Consider the following 13,187-nt stretch of genomic DNA (forward strand, 5'->3'; position numbering starts at 1 on the left):
GGACCTGCATGGAAGGATGGCAAAAAGGCACTTTTTATCTGGCATCGCTCTCCCTGCTCTCCCAGCAGGAAGATGCATTGTTATTACTGGGATGCCCAAATCAGGAAACAGAAACAATGCACAGTAAACTAGTGCTTGAAATATACAGGGTCAGAGGGTTAAACAAGAAATGCTCAGAAGCAAAAGGTTATCTTATACTAAGTACTAATCCTTAGGAGCTCAGACAGACCGATTCAACAAAGCCCTTCGTGACAGCCAGGCCCTGCCAACCCTGCAGTGCAGTGAGGACTCTGCAGCCAGAGCCCCTTGTCCTCCAAGGATGAGGATATGTGTATCTCACTGCTTGCCTGCAGGTCTGAGTGAGAAAAATCTCGTTTTTTTGGTGGCAGAATGAAAACATTTAACTTAGAAAAGTACACAAAAAAACAAAAAAAAACCCCTATGCGTCTTCATAATCTTTTGAGGGAGGATATTTTAATGATCTTAGTTTGCAATATGTTCTCACAAAACACAAAGCTTGAAAATTTGATGTACTTAAAGAACTTCCTCCTGCAGAATGTTAGTAGGGTTTAAATGCTACTACTTGTGCATTTTAAAATCTGTTTCATATAATGAATAAATTCTGACTGATTACAAGGATCCATTCACCTAGAACATTCAGATCTACAGAGGAGCTCATGTTGCCTCCACATAAAAGCAGTGTAATGCTCAGTATCAATCCCTCCCATACTTTCCTCCAGTTCAACTGTTCATATTTCCAGCTATTTTTACCAGTAATTTTAAATCCTCTGCTTTCCAGGAAATGTCTTTATACCAGTAGGAAAAGTGCTAATGATGGAAAAAAGATAATGAGATACAAATAGTGAAAACCAATAACAAACCCATCAATGTAATACACAGAAGATATTTTTTTAAAAAGCAAAATAAAAGCTCTAGTCACAATTTCTTTTAATTTCAAGACCTCTGAAGCTCGATGGATCCCATTAGGTTAGCAGATAGGAAATGACCTTACACTCACAATACTCCCATGAGACAGAAAGTTTTATTTGGGAGCACCTGAGTGGATGAGGAACCTGAAGGATCTCCACAGCTATTCAGCAAAAGAGAGACCTGGGATTTATCAGGAGGCACTGACACGGATTTTTTTTCACAGAGGCTCAAAATTTAAAGTCATTTCAGTAACATTCAAGTGAGTTGAAATGTCACCAAGATATTTTATGTTGCTCATGTGACAAGAGCCACTGACTATCCCCACTACTTGACCCTGTGTTCCCTCACTGGTGTATCCCAGGGTCTGTAGGTGATCATCAAAATCAGCTCTAACTGTGCTGCACTCAAACACACTCTTCCCTTGTTCTGAGTCCTTTGTTAGAAACTCAGTCCCACAGCATCAGAGACACCCAGAGGAAGTGGAAAACAAATTGCCCAATAACAGAGAAACATTCAGTAAAAATATGTGACCATCTGCCAAGAAGCACCATCAGAGGTGAGAGGGAAGGTAAAGTGTGTATTTATGAGAGAAAAAGCAATGGCTTTGGACCTTTGGACTGAAGGGAAAATAACTCCTCAGCAAGGGGCAGTCAATAAGCATCTCCTGAGAAAGTACAGCACCTGAGCACAGAGTTCTCCTTGTAACCACATCTTAACCACACTGGGTCACAGAAACACTGGCCAGAAGGGATTTCTGAAGGTCATGTATCACTCAGGGTGGAAGCTGATGTCATCTTGGCCAGCCAAGTCTTGAAAACTTCAAAGGACAGAGACCTCCAAATATTTTTGTGTCATGGCCACTGATTTCAACAGAATTTAGAAATTTAGATGCATACAAAAATATGTGTTTGAAACAATAAGTTTGAAACCGTTCTTCCCCACTGGTGAAAATAGCCACTTCCTTTTGAAGCTGTGATAAATGAATCAGGGTAATCTGTATTATAGGATTATCAGCATATCTTGTGGAGTCCAGCCAGCTCCTTCTGCCCTATGCCAGCCACAGAGGCTTCTGTAGGTGCCCTCCTGCATCTTTCTTACCCTTTGAGGGCAGCAGCAGAGTAGTGAAAGGGCAGCATCCATTACAGGACTAGAACATGCACCTGCAGTGCATGAAGAATTGTTTAATGGATCCCTTCTCATAATATTTGCAAAAGCAGGCAGGCAGGTGCTCTCTTCATGTGGAGGGAGAGCAGCACAGCCCACCCAGGCGTTGTTTTTGACCATTGCTACTGATGGTTGCCTGCAGTGAGATAGCTAACAAAAGTATTAAACATTGATACATTTCAGTGTGCCAATTGACTGTGCATTTTAAATGGACTCTGGTATTCTCTCCTAGTGGAAAAATTTATTTTACTTTAAGAATATATAGGGCTGTGCTTTCAGTACTTTTTCTTTGTTTAACAAGCAGCTCTCTTGCTGAAAACCCAGTAGACCACAAAACCAGTCAGGGGCTTTTATCCAGGATGTCTGACCCATCGCCTGACAATAATTAGTTCAGGTTAATTACAGCAAATCTGTAGATTTGCAGCCTGAAATCATCTCATCCCCTAAGCTGAACCCTCCAGAGGTTTCTTTTATGAGCTCTGCATCCTAAGGGTGGACTTAAAGTAATGAATTTGTCTCTAATAAGATTCATAGGTTTGTTCCCTAAGCAATGGTGTCAATTATAGAATCTAACTCTGATGGCTTATTTTGCTGAAAATAGAGAAATTGAGAGTTTTTAATGAAGCATGTAGGATTTTTAATGCTTTTGTTTAACTCTTTGCATTGTTGGAAAGTATAAAAATACAATTATGTGAAAAATCGTACGACTTTCTAAGTATTTCTGTGTGTGCCAATAGCTAATTTCCTTCTGCTCTATAATGGAAAAGGTTAATGTAATGACTCTGAGATTTCATTTGGAGATGTTCCAGAAGAGTGTCTGAGTATTTGCTGCACTTAATGGCAGGAAGTAATAAGTGAGGTTATGTATTGGTGAAAAATATTTCATGTACTGAGAAGATTAATACTGAAGAGAGGCACATGGGACACAAGCCCGAGGCTTCCTCCTCAATTCTGGCACAATATAAAATGTCCATACTTGATACGTGCCCTTCTGCAGTTAGCTCTTAATCATTAACAAAGCAGACAGTAAATCTCTGGGGGACGTGGTATCGGGAGCAGAGAGGGAACCAGATGTAGGACTCTCCTCTCCTCTGCGAGTGAGTGGCAGACACTTCCACCTGGGAATGCTGGACCAGATGGTACTGGTACCAGCAAGGTGTCTGCATGGCAAGATAATGCCATAAGAACCTTAAAGGGTTTGACTCTATCCTGACTATTCCAATATCTACACCAATTTTGGGGTACATTTATTGTTCTTAGGAAGATGAACTGCCATGTCACAGCTTCATTTCAGCATTTTATTTCACAGGAGACTACTTACGGATGAAAAATTTAACATCATTGCATATGAAAGATTTAGCCCTTTATTTCAAAATTTTAAATTTTACTTTTAATTTAGATCTTATTCCTGCTGTCTGAGTCAGCCCAAGTCACAAAACTAAGGTTTCAAGCTCATGAGAAATAGCTCCAGTCATTGATTTTACTAAATCTAATAATTAAATTATTATTTTGTTCTTTATATTGACTTTTTAAAAGATCATCTAGAGACAAGACATGGGGGAATGGCTTTAAACTGAAAGAGGATGGGTTTAGATCAGGCATTAGGGTGGTGAAACACTGGAACAGGTTGCTCAGAGAAGTTGTGGATGCCCCATCCCTGGAAGTGTTCAGGTCCAGGCTGGATTGAGCTTTGAGCAAGCTGGTCTAGTTGAATATGGCCCCACCCATGGCAGGGGGATTGGAACATGAGATCTCTAAGGTCCCTTCCTACACAAGCCATTCTGTGGTTCTATTCCATGGTTCTATGAAAGAAGAGACATTGTTCAAGGACTCTTTACACCCCTGGAAAGACATTTTTGAGGGTGGGAACCAGAAGAGGTTAAACACGGCAGTAGTCATCACTGGAAGGGTGGATATGTCTAAGGAACACGGTAACTTTTCACCTACAACTCCTAATACTTAAAGCACAATTTACTTCAAGAAGGTAAACTGATGGAAAATTTAAGCTAACCCTGCACCACTGGCAGACTGCCACAAGAGCTGGTTCTTCTTCCTGGCCAGGGGTAACACCAACAGCCCAATGCCAGCTACTTTTTCGGAAGACTTTTAGATCAGCCGTGGTTTCTCTGCACTTTCAGCTGAGTTGGTTGAACTTGAAGGCTGCTGGGTCAGACTGGACAGGTTGCCATGGTCTGGCTGACACAGGGCAATTAGGCATTGTACCTCCTTGCCTTCCCCAAGTCCACCAGGCCCCAGAATCCTCACATTTTGCTGACTGTCATGCATAATCTTTCACTGATCTCCTCTCTGAGGGCTGCTTAATGAAGTCGATTTCAGTACATATTTGAAGCAATAAACGTATCCATTAGGAAGAATATTATTTAGAAAAGAAAAAAATGCATTGGAGATAGAAGATTAGAAATAAAACTTTCTCTAGGTTAAACACTGATCAGATGCTTGCAGTGGCACACTTTTTTAGCTGGAGAAGGCTGAGCACTGTATTGGATTTACATGTCAAGGTTCTGGATGGAATAATCTCTTCCTGTCCTTGCCTTGACCTATAAGCTTTTTTGTCCTATTTTTCCCTCTTTTTGTCCTATTTTCCCCTCAGTCCTCTTCCTCAGCAAGACCCTTATCATGCTGAGGAGGGGGAGGGGGAGAGCAGCTTGGTGGGCACCTGATACCCAGCCAAATCAACCCACTCCAAGTACCAATATCTAAACTTTTAATGGAAAAATTACTTGATCTCATCTTTTCCCAGCAGGGTCTGGGATTGTGTTTCTGGAGAAGGAAACTCTTAAGAGGCCAAACAGATTGATTGCTTGTCTCAAATGGCAAAGCTTCAGCATCAGCTGCTGTTCTCTGATTCAGGGCAGGGATCTGAACCTACAAATAAGGTGCTGTACATGGGTATCCACTCCGCTGGAGGGAAGAGAAGGTGCACATCAGCCTTTCTATAGACCTTGCTGCCCTCTTACTCATTCATGCAAATTAAATAAAGACAAGCTATTGAAGGCTGTACCTGCAGCCTGGTGGTTCCAATGTTTGTCTTAAACACAACTTGGTCCTGGGACATATTACTGGGGGGAGGTCAGGGTAGGAGGATCATATCGGAAAATTTTCTTCTGATGTTGAATAAAATAAAAGTTCCGCAAACTCTCACAACTGTCATAGAGCTGAAAATTTGTTTCTCAGGCAGCCCTAAGGATTGACAAGTGATATTAATTACTTAGAAGGCTGCTTTGGCCACTTCTGAAAATGTTTCCATTACGAAGTTATCAAGCAGTGGTATAGGTAGAGGAGGCACACAGCATGCTGACTTCTGTTAAACCTGTTAACTCAGCTCTGCAACATATTTTGCCACATAACACCCCTTCCCTGTAGAAAGACCACAGGAAAGCTCAGGTGTACAGACTGGCCATTGTTTAATCCTGTGTTGCAGTCAGAACTCTCCTCACTTGGAACCTGTAACCTGTTAATTGCCTTACCCTCATTTATATGATAAGTGGTTCATTTCCTTTATTGTGATTGAATCCCCTCCCTATATTACAAGAAAACTGGAGCTGCAGAGAGTGCTTGATTGGATTTCATTGCTGTAGGCCATTTCTTAAACAGGTTACAGGTTGACAAACATAGAAGGGGGATCAATATCCGTCCTTTGCCTCATTGACAAGCTAATCTTTTCAGTAAACATTTCATCAGTACCTGCCATTTGTATACACACCTGCCTCATGAGGATGGAGAAAGCTCTGCTTTTATAAGGTTTAGGTAACTAATAAATGAAAAGGCGAGAATATAAATTGGGCAAATCATTAAGATAGCATTTTTAGGAAAATAGCCTTTCATTGCCTGCAGAATATAGCCAAACACATTTCCAACCACTCTTAATTTTAATTAGGTTGCATTACGCTCAGACCTGGTGTCAGCTCCTGTTTCTTTAACTCTGCTTGTACTGCTCTCTCAGAAAGGTCTGTCCCTCAGCCCAAAATCTCACACTAGCCAGAGCTGAAGACATTCAATGAGCTCAAGGGAGCTAAACTGTCTCCTTTCCAGGCATGTGGCCTGCCCACTCTGTGCCTGCTTTTTCATTCCAGGGCAGATAAGAAGGGCTGCCACACTCAGTAAAGTGACATCCTCCTCTCTTATCAGAGGTAACAGGGCTATTTTGAGTGGGATTTGAAGTTGAGGCTCTACTAATCATTTAAAACACATGAGTCATAATCCAAAAGAAAGCAAGAGCGTTACATTAAATGTGTTGGGAGACATTTTTTTGTTTGCTTTTGTGTCACATGCTGAAGCCTCCTTCCCCCACAACGATGTGGGCTAGAAGCTGGCATTGTCTCTGACATAAATAAGGGCCAAGAGAATTACTATATTTAGGCTTCTCTTAGAGTCCTGTGTATTAGAATTGCATGGCTGAATGACAAATGCTGCCAAAATTGGTGATGCTGGATTTCAGTCTAACCTAAGATGGAGCATGAACACATTCCCTGCAAGGTCTGGGGTGAAGGGAAATGAACAGTAAACATGAAACTTTGGGTTGACAAGAAAATAAAGTCATTCTGATGTGGATACTTTAGTAATAAGTTTATTATTACACTCCTGTCTGTATTTATTAATCAAAAAGTTTATCTTAGTGATGCAAACAGGCATGGCAGGTAATTTAATTATTTTACTAACCCTTCCTCTTCTGCCAGGATCCAAAGCTACCACTGCACTATTTCCCCTTGCACTTCTGAAATACCACCAGCAGAAGGATGTACACATGAAAATTCCTTTTTTCCAGGTGGAAAAGCCTCCCTTCACTGCTCACAAAGGCTAACAGAAGTGGGTCTTCTGGTGCAACCTGGCCCCTGGTGCAGGTGCTGCTTTAGCTAAGCTGCTTCTGATCACAGTTACAGGACTCGACGTTACTTCAGCTTTAGGTGACGTTAAAGCTTCTGGACCACCTCCGTACAGAACTGCCAGTGGATGCTAGGATGGGAGATACTGGTCCTCTGCAGTCTTATCAATACAGGTAGGATACTGCACCAGCTCTGCTCAGGGTGTGTGCTTGTTCCTTTGGGCATCTTTAATTTGCCATCTCACAAAGTTCTGCAAACCAGAAAAGTCCCCTGCAATAATTTCAGAGGCAAACTGTTTCTTCAATTTCTCACTAACTTTCCTGTTTCCTTTCTTCTGTGACATAAAGAAACTCTGCAAAGTCACAGAGTAACACTTTCCAGTCAAATACATTTTGCAGAGTAGAATACATTAGATGGGGAGATTTCCCCAGGTGTAAATTCGCTGACACCACTTAAGTAATAGTAGAAATATTTTGGTGATGCATCTCACTAGTGAAAAATGAGATGATAACACTTCTCAGTGACATCATCGAGTGTAAAGCCAGTGTAAAGGTCAGGGGAACATATACACAATTACTTTTCTCCCCAAGCGAGTATTTCAGTAATTATTTTTTTATATATTTAAAATACATAGCAACTAAAAAGCACCACATCTCAGATGTCAATTTGATCATCTATATAATATTAGGAAGAACAAGTAGAAAGTGAGTAGAAAGAGATCAGGTAATGTTCAGCAATCTGAGAAAGTATTTAATGTATACTTTTCCCAGCATACGGATGCCCTCTTTTCTCATATCAAGCTGGTCCATGCAGGCTTGAGAACTTTTATTTTCCAGCCTCTTCAATTAGCAAAAGCAGTGTTAGGATGCATCTTTTATTTGATGTTCAGACTAGAATAGAAATGTAATACTAAAAAAAAATAAATCCCATACCCATAGGTTAATTGCTAGCAAATGTTGCTCAAGTGGTCCTGGGTATGTTGATTAATGGCCTCAGTGAGCAGCTGAAAAATAGCTGGGCTGCTGGAAAGATCATTAGCAATTTTAACTCCTCAGCTATTGTGATGGATGTAGAGAAACAATTGCTAACACATATAATACATTTTTCTGAGTACAGTGGCACACTGAAACCAGTTGTAGCAGGGGAGAAACAATCACTGAGTTGTTCTTGAATTCAATTTTATAGAAGCTTACAAGACAGAGAAAGAAAATACTTTTTTTCCCTTGTTTTTCCAAAGCTTTTGGACACCTCCTTGATAAATGCATGGGAGGTTTTATATGTAAACACAAATACTCAGTTCTGCTCATTAAATCCCATTATTTGAAGGAGGAGATGGACAGAGATGCTGTGTGAAAGGTACTGTGCCAGCAAGCAGACCCTGTTTTTACTTGTAAATGCACAGCAAAATTAAGCAGAGCCTTGTGACAGCACAAAGCTGGCAGTCCAGGGGCTGAGGAAAAGAATGATGATCTTTCAAGCTGCCTCTAATCTTTGGAAGCTCTGAATACCACTGGCTCAAGGAGACCCGTGATCCTTTTGGGAACTCATGACAATACCTCTCCTTATCTAAAGTGGCTGTAGACCCTGAGGACGCCATGGTGCCTACTGAAGTTTTGGGGAGGAAATCTCTCAGCACTCAGAAGAGGGGAATTCAAAGCTCTTACAGACCACTCCTGGCCATTTGCACCACATAAAACCAGAGCAAGGATCCAAACATCCTCCTTTGGATAGATGCCCAGCTCCACAAACGCAGTCATTAATTGCCTTTTTCTACCTTAGCCCCCAGAAAAGAAGGAAACATCACCTTCAGGCTGACTCTTCCTAGTGAGGCTTCTGCAGGCTAGAGAATGGCCCCACAAGGACCTGAAGCACTGCATGCAGGAGGCTGGGAAAACAGGCAGCTAAGAAGAAAGCTCACAGAAACGCACCTGCATACTTGGCAGTGAATACTGCTTTGTTCAGGAATAAAGCAGCCTCCAGAAATTACAATCAGGTTCCTTGAAATGATGTACCTTTCAGCTGACTGTGTGGTAGGCAGGCTGTATTGGTACACAGGTCTGTCAAAACCAGCTCTGTGCTGCTGAATGATCTTCCTAGCCCTAAGAGTTCTGGACTCACTTCAGGCACAGCTGGGGCATCTCCTCCATCTGCTCTGCTGCATGAAGCAGACATGCACACAGGATCCTTTGAAGTCCTACTGACATTTCTGTCAATCCTCCCATCTTCTTTGAGCCACCTGCCACCTTCAGCCCTAAGAATTTCACAACCACCTCTGCCCACCAGATCATGTCTTTACCAAAGAGTAGCATAAGGATGATACACTGTCATGAACAGTCATCGCTGTCTCCTGGACTATCCCTTGGCAAGCCCTGGTCTAGGATATAGGCACCATATAAACCCATTATGAAGCACCCCTACCACTCAGAGCCCTCCCTTCCTGACATTTTTCTGTGCTAACCCAGAGAAACTTGTGACACCTACTGTCAGAGACTCCATGATCCATTTCAGCACTCAAATCCCAGGAGGGGAAAATAAAACAATCCTGAGCGACAAGAGAAAAAGGGTGGCAAGAAGCTGAAGGCTATAACTGGCTGATAATTAGACAAGTTCAATTGTAGCAGGCTCCTGGAAAGCTCATCAGGAACAATCCCTCACATGGTTTCAGAAAATATGCAACAGGAAATTACAGCCTGAAGGCACTGTGTTCACTAGCAATTCCCAACCAAGGAAAAGAGAGACAACACAAACCAAAATAATTGCATAAGACTCTTTGAGCTTTACATGCAAGCTCTGCACTTGTCAAGGGAAGTGGGCAAGCAGCCAAAAGGGACACAATATGTCACTAATTATCAAATACTGGAGAGAAATTGCTGGCTTGTTGGAGAAACAATTCATAGAAACATAGAGAAACATAGCATCTTTTATGATGGAATAGACCTTTAAGACTATCAAACCCAGCATGAACCCAGCACTGCCAATTCCAGCACTAAACTCTGAATCTTTCAAATATCTCTAGGGATGGTGACTCAACACATTTCCCACAATTTAACTCTGTCTGGAGCAAGGTGTTTGGAAGGTATCTGTGATGGAAAGGCAGGGGGAAATCCCTTTGTGGGATGGGTAATTTCGCACAGGATTTTGCCGCTGTCATAAGGCAAATGAACCTTTCTTGGCTATCCCACAAAAAGCCAACTCTCTGCTTCAGGGGGTTCATTCTCTTTTTTTGCAGAAAGCCTAACTAAATGGGGGGAATGAAGAAAAGTGGAAGCAGGAGGAATGGGGAAGCCATCTGCATCCCCTATCACAGCCTGAATGGGTATTGCTTCCCCTCAGATGGGAGAAAGCGTTACAGGTCCAGCCGAGCTGCTCTGGAGCAGTTTTCCAGGCAGTGATTCCCTCTGTGTTCTGCCACTCCCAACCATGGACAGAAACCCATCAGTGCACCTACAGATATCCAGCAGCACCTTCCCCCCGTGCCTAAGGCCAGACAGGATGTTTAGCTACTGAGTCAGGACTACAGGACAACACTGACAGCTGTGTCATCCAGGACACTTTAATGAACGCAAGCTTTTTGTGAACTTCTATATTATTGCTTTGTTTTCTGGCAGGTTAATGTGAATTTTGGATGCAGGTGTGGGTGGACCTGCGGCCCTCGAGCCGTAGCTACAGGTGCAGACACTGGGCTCACCAAAAAAGGACAGAATATAAATCCGCTCTCGGTTCCCACCGCTTTATCTCACTGTATATTTGGGTGGCCTCTAAATCGCATTTTCAGCCAAATCCGTGCAGCAGAGCCCCAAACCCCAGCCTGAGTTATTGCCGTGGGATTAAGATCACTGGGACGGGGCTGGAAGGCGGCCGGAGAGGCGGCGGCGGGAGCGCCGGGAGCGGGCGGGATGCGCGGGGCTCGGCTTCCCCCTGCGGGCCGAGCCGGGAACTGCGGCCACGGAGGTTCGGGAAACTGCCGGGACAGCACCGGGACATGGCCGGGATATGGCCGGGACACCACCGGGACACCACAGGGACAGCACCGGGACAGCACCGGGACATGGCCGGGACACCGCCGGGACATTGCCGGGACACCGCCGGGACATGGCCGGGACACCGGCGGAGCGCCGCACGGGGCTCCTGTTCCAGCGGCACCGGCGTGCCGGGATAGGTGAGCGGCCAAAGCGTCAAACTAGGTACTAGACTAATGGGGTGTCTGATCATGGAATCACAGAACGGTTCGGGCTGGGGGGAACCCGAAAGATCATCTAGTTACAATCCTCTTTGCCAGCCCCATCCAGCCTGGCTTTGACCACTTTCCAGGATGGGGGTAGCCACAGTTTCTCTGTTCCGGTGCCTCCAGAGTGAAGAATCTCTGCCTGATACCTAATCTAAACCTACCTTCTGTCTGTTTAAAACCATTCCCTGCATCACTACATGCCCTTGTAGAAAGTCCCTCACCAGCTCTCATGCAGGTCCCCTTTACACGCTGGAAGAATGCTACAAAGCCTTCCAGGAATCTTCTCTTTTCTGGGCTGATCAGCCCTATCTCTCTCAGCCTGTCTTCATAGGAGAGGTGCTCTAGCCCCCTGATCATCTTCATGGCCCTCCTCTGAACTCAGTCCAACAGACCCACATCTTTTTTACACAAGGGGGCCCAGATGCTCCAGGGATGCACTGCCCTGGGAGCAGGGAGAAGGTCTCACCAGAGCAGAGCAGAAGAGCAGAGTCCTGCCAGCCACACTGCTTTGGATTCAGCCCGCTGGCTGAATCAGGGCACCGTTGGCTTTCTGGTTTCCGAGTGCACATTGTCAGGTCTTGATGAGCTCCTACTCAGCCAACAGCCTCGAGTCTCCTCAGGAAAGAGTCTCCTCAGCAGAGAAAGGTTTTGTCTTTTGGGGAAGGCAAAGGAGGGAAGCTGGTATTTGAAAATGCTTACTGCAGACTTACTTTTTCAGCACCTTTTAAAGACCAATCCCACTTCCTCCCCAAATGCTGTTATTGTTTAACACAGAAGACTAGAAATTGAGCTTCAGACCAACAAATATTCCTCCTCTTCCTCCTCCTTCTCCTGCTGCTGCAAAAAGACCTTAGAAATCATCAGCAGGCCTCTAAAAGTAGGTATTTTTCTCAGTTTAGCCTATTCTTTGTTACCAGGGTAAAAGCTACTTCTGCCTCTAAAACTCTGTCTGAGGAACATCTTGTTTGCTCTAACCTGACAGGAGATAACCTTTCTTTGCTACCTCCCAATCTCTACAAGTCTCCAACATGTGGTAGAGAGTGGGGTGATACACCAACACAATCTTTTAATACTGATGGCTGGCAAGTCAAGGTTCAGTGTACAATTCCCAAAAATCATGTGGCTTGAGTGAGTCATATCAGCACCATTACCCTTCCCTTTGCATTTGGACTCCTACATACCCCATGGTTTGCTGCACAGCCAGAGTTCATTTGCAGAAGGTATCAGCATCATAATCTTGGGTCATGAGGAAGTAGATTAACAGTTTGGGTTTTTAATTGTTACAGTCATACTTACATGGACTCTCTCTGGAGTGCATGAAGCAAGCACTGAGGCGATCTGAGTGGCTTTGTGCTTCTTCCATGTCCACTTACTTCTGAGGCCCCCTCAAAATGGTCTGTCTGAAAACCTCCAGAAGTGCACTTGCCTTTATCATTTTAAACAAAGACAAGCAAAGCTCTGTTTTGTTTTGTCCTTTCTTCACCTACCTTCCCAGTTCTCTCTGAACTTAAAATAAAACCCAGGTGCAGCAGAGAAAGGTTCTGATTTGACTCATTCAACTACAATATGTACAGTTTTTCATCAATCATTCAAGGAATTATAAGGCCAGTAGCATGAAAGTCATTAGGAAAAAAACAGAGTATTTTAACACTGCCAATTTCTTTAACATCAGCTGTTAACTTTACGTCAGCTGTAGCAAGCCTGTTAATTATTTTAGAAAGTCCTGGTTTCGTTCCCATCTTTATTGTCAGCTGAGGGCTGAGGGGAGGAAGGCCCCAAGGCTGCAGTTCCTGAAACACACACAAACCTGAGTGGGAGTCAAGTGGGTTTCCTTTACTGACAACACGTCAGCCGAGAGAGGGAGCAGCAGAATGAAACAAGAGAATGAGTCGCGCCTCTTCAGCTTCAACTCTTTGCTCAGTCTTTGTATGAAGTGAGGATTTGTGATCTGCTGTATGATTTAGCCTCTCTTAGAAGGTCTCCTCTTTCTTCCCTGGACTAGAATAGTTGATGCTTTTATC

Source organism: Poecile atricapillus, chromosome 2 (genome assembly GCF_030490865.1).
Source record: "Poecile atricapillus isolate bPoeAtr1 chromosome 2, bPoeAtr1.hap1, whole genome shotgun sequence".
Lineage (NCBI taxonomy): Eukaryota > Metazoa > Chordata > Aves > Passeriformes > Paridae > Poecile > Poecile atricapillus.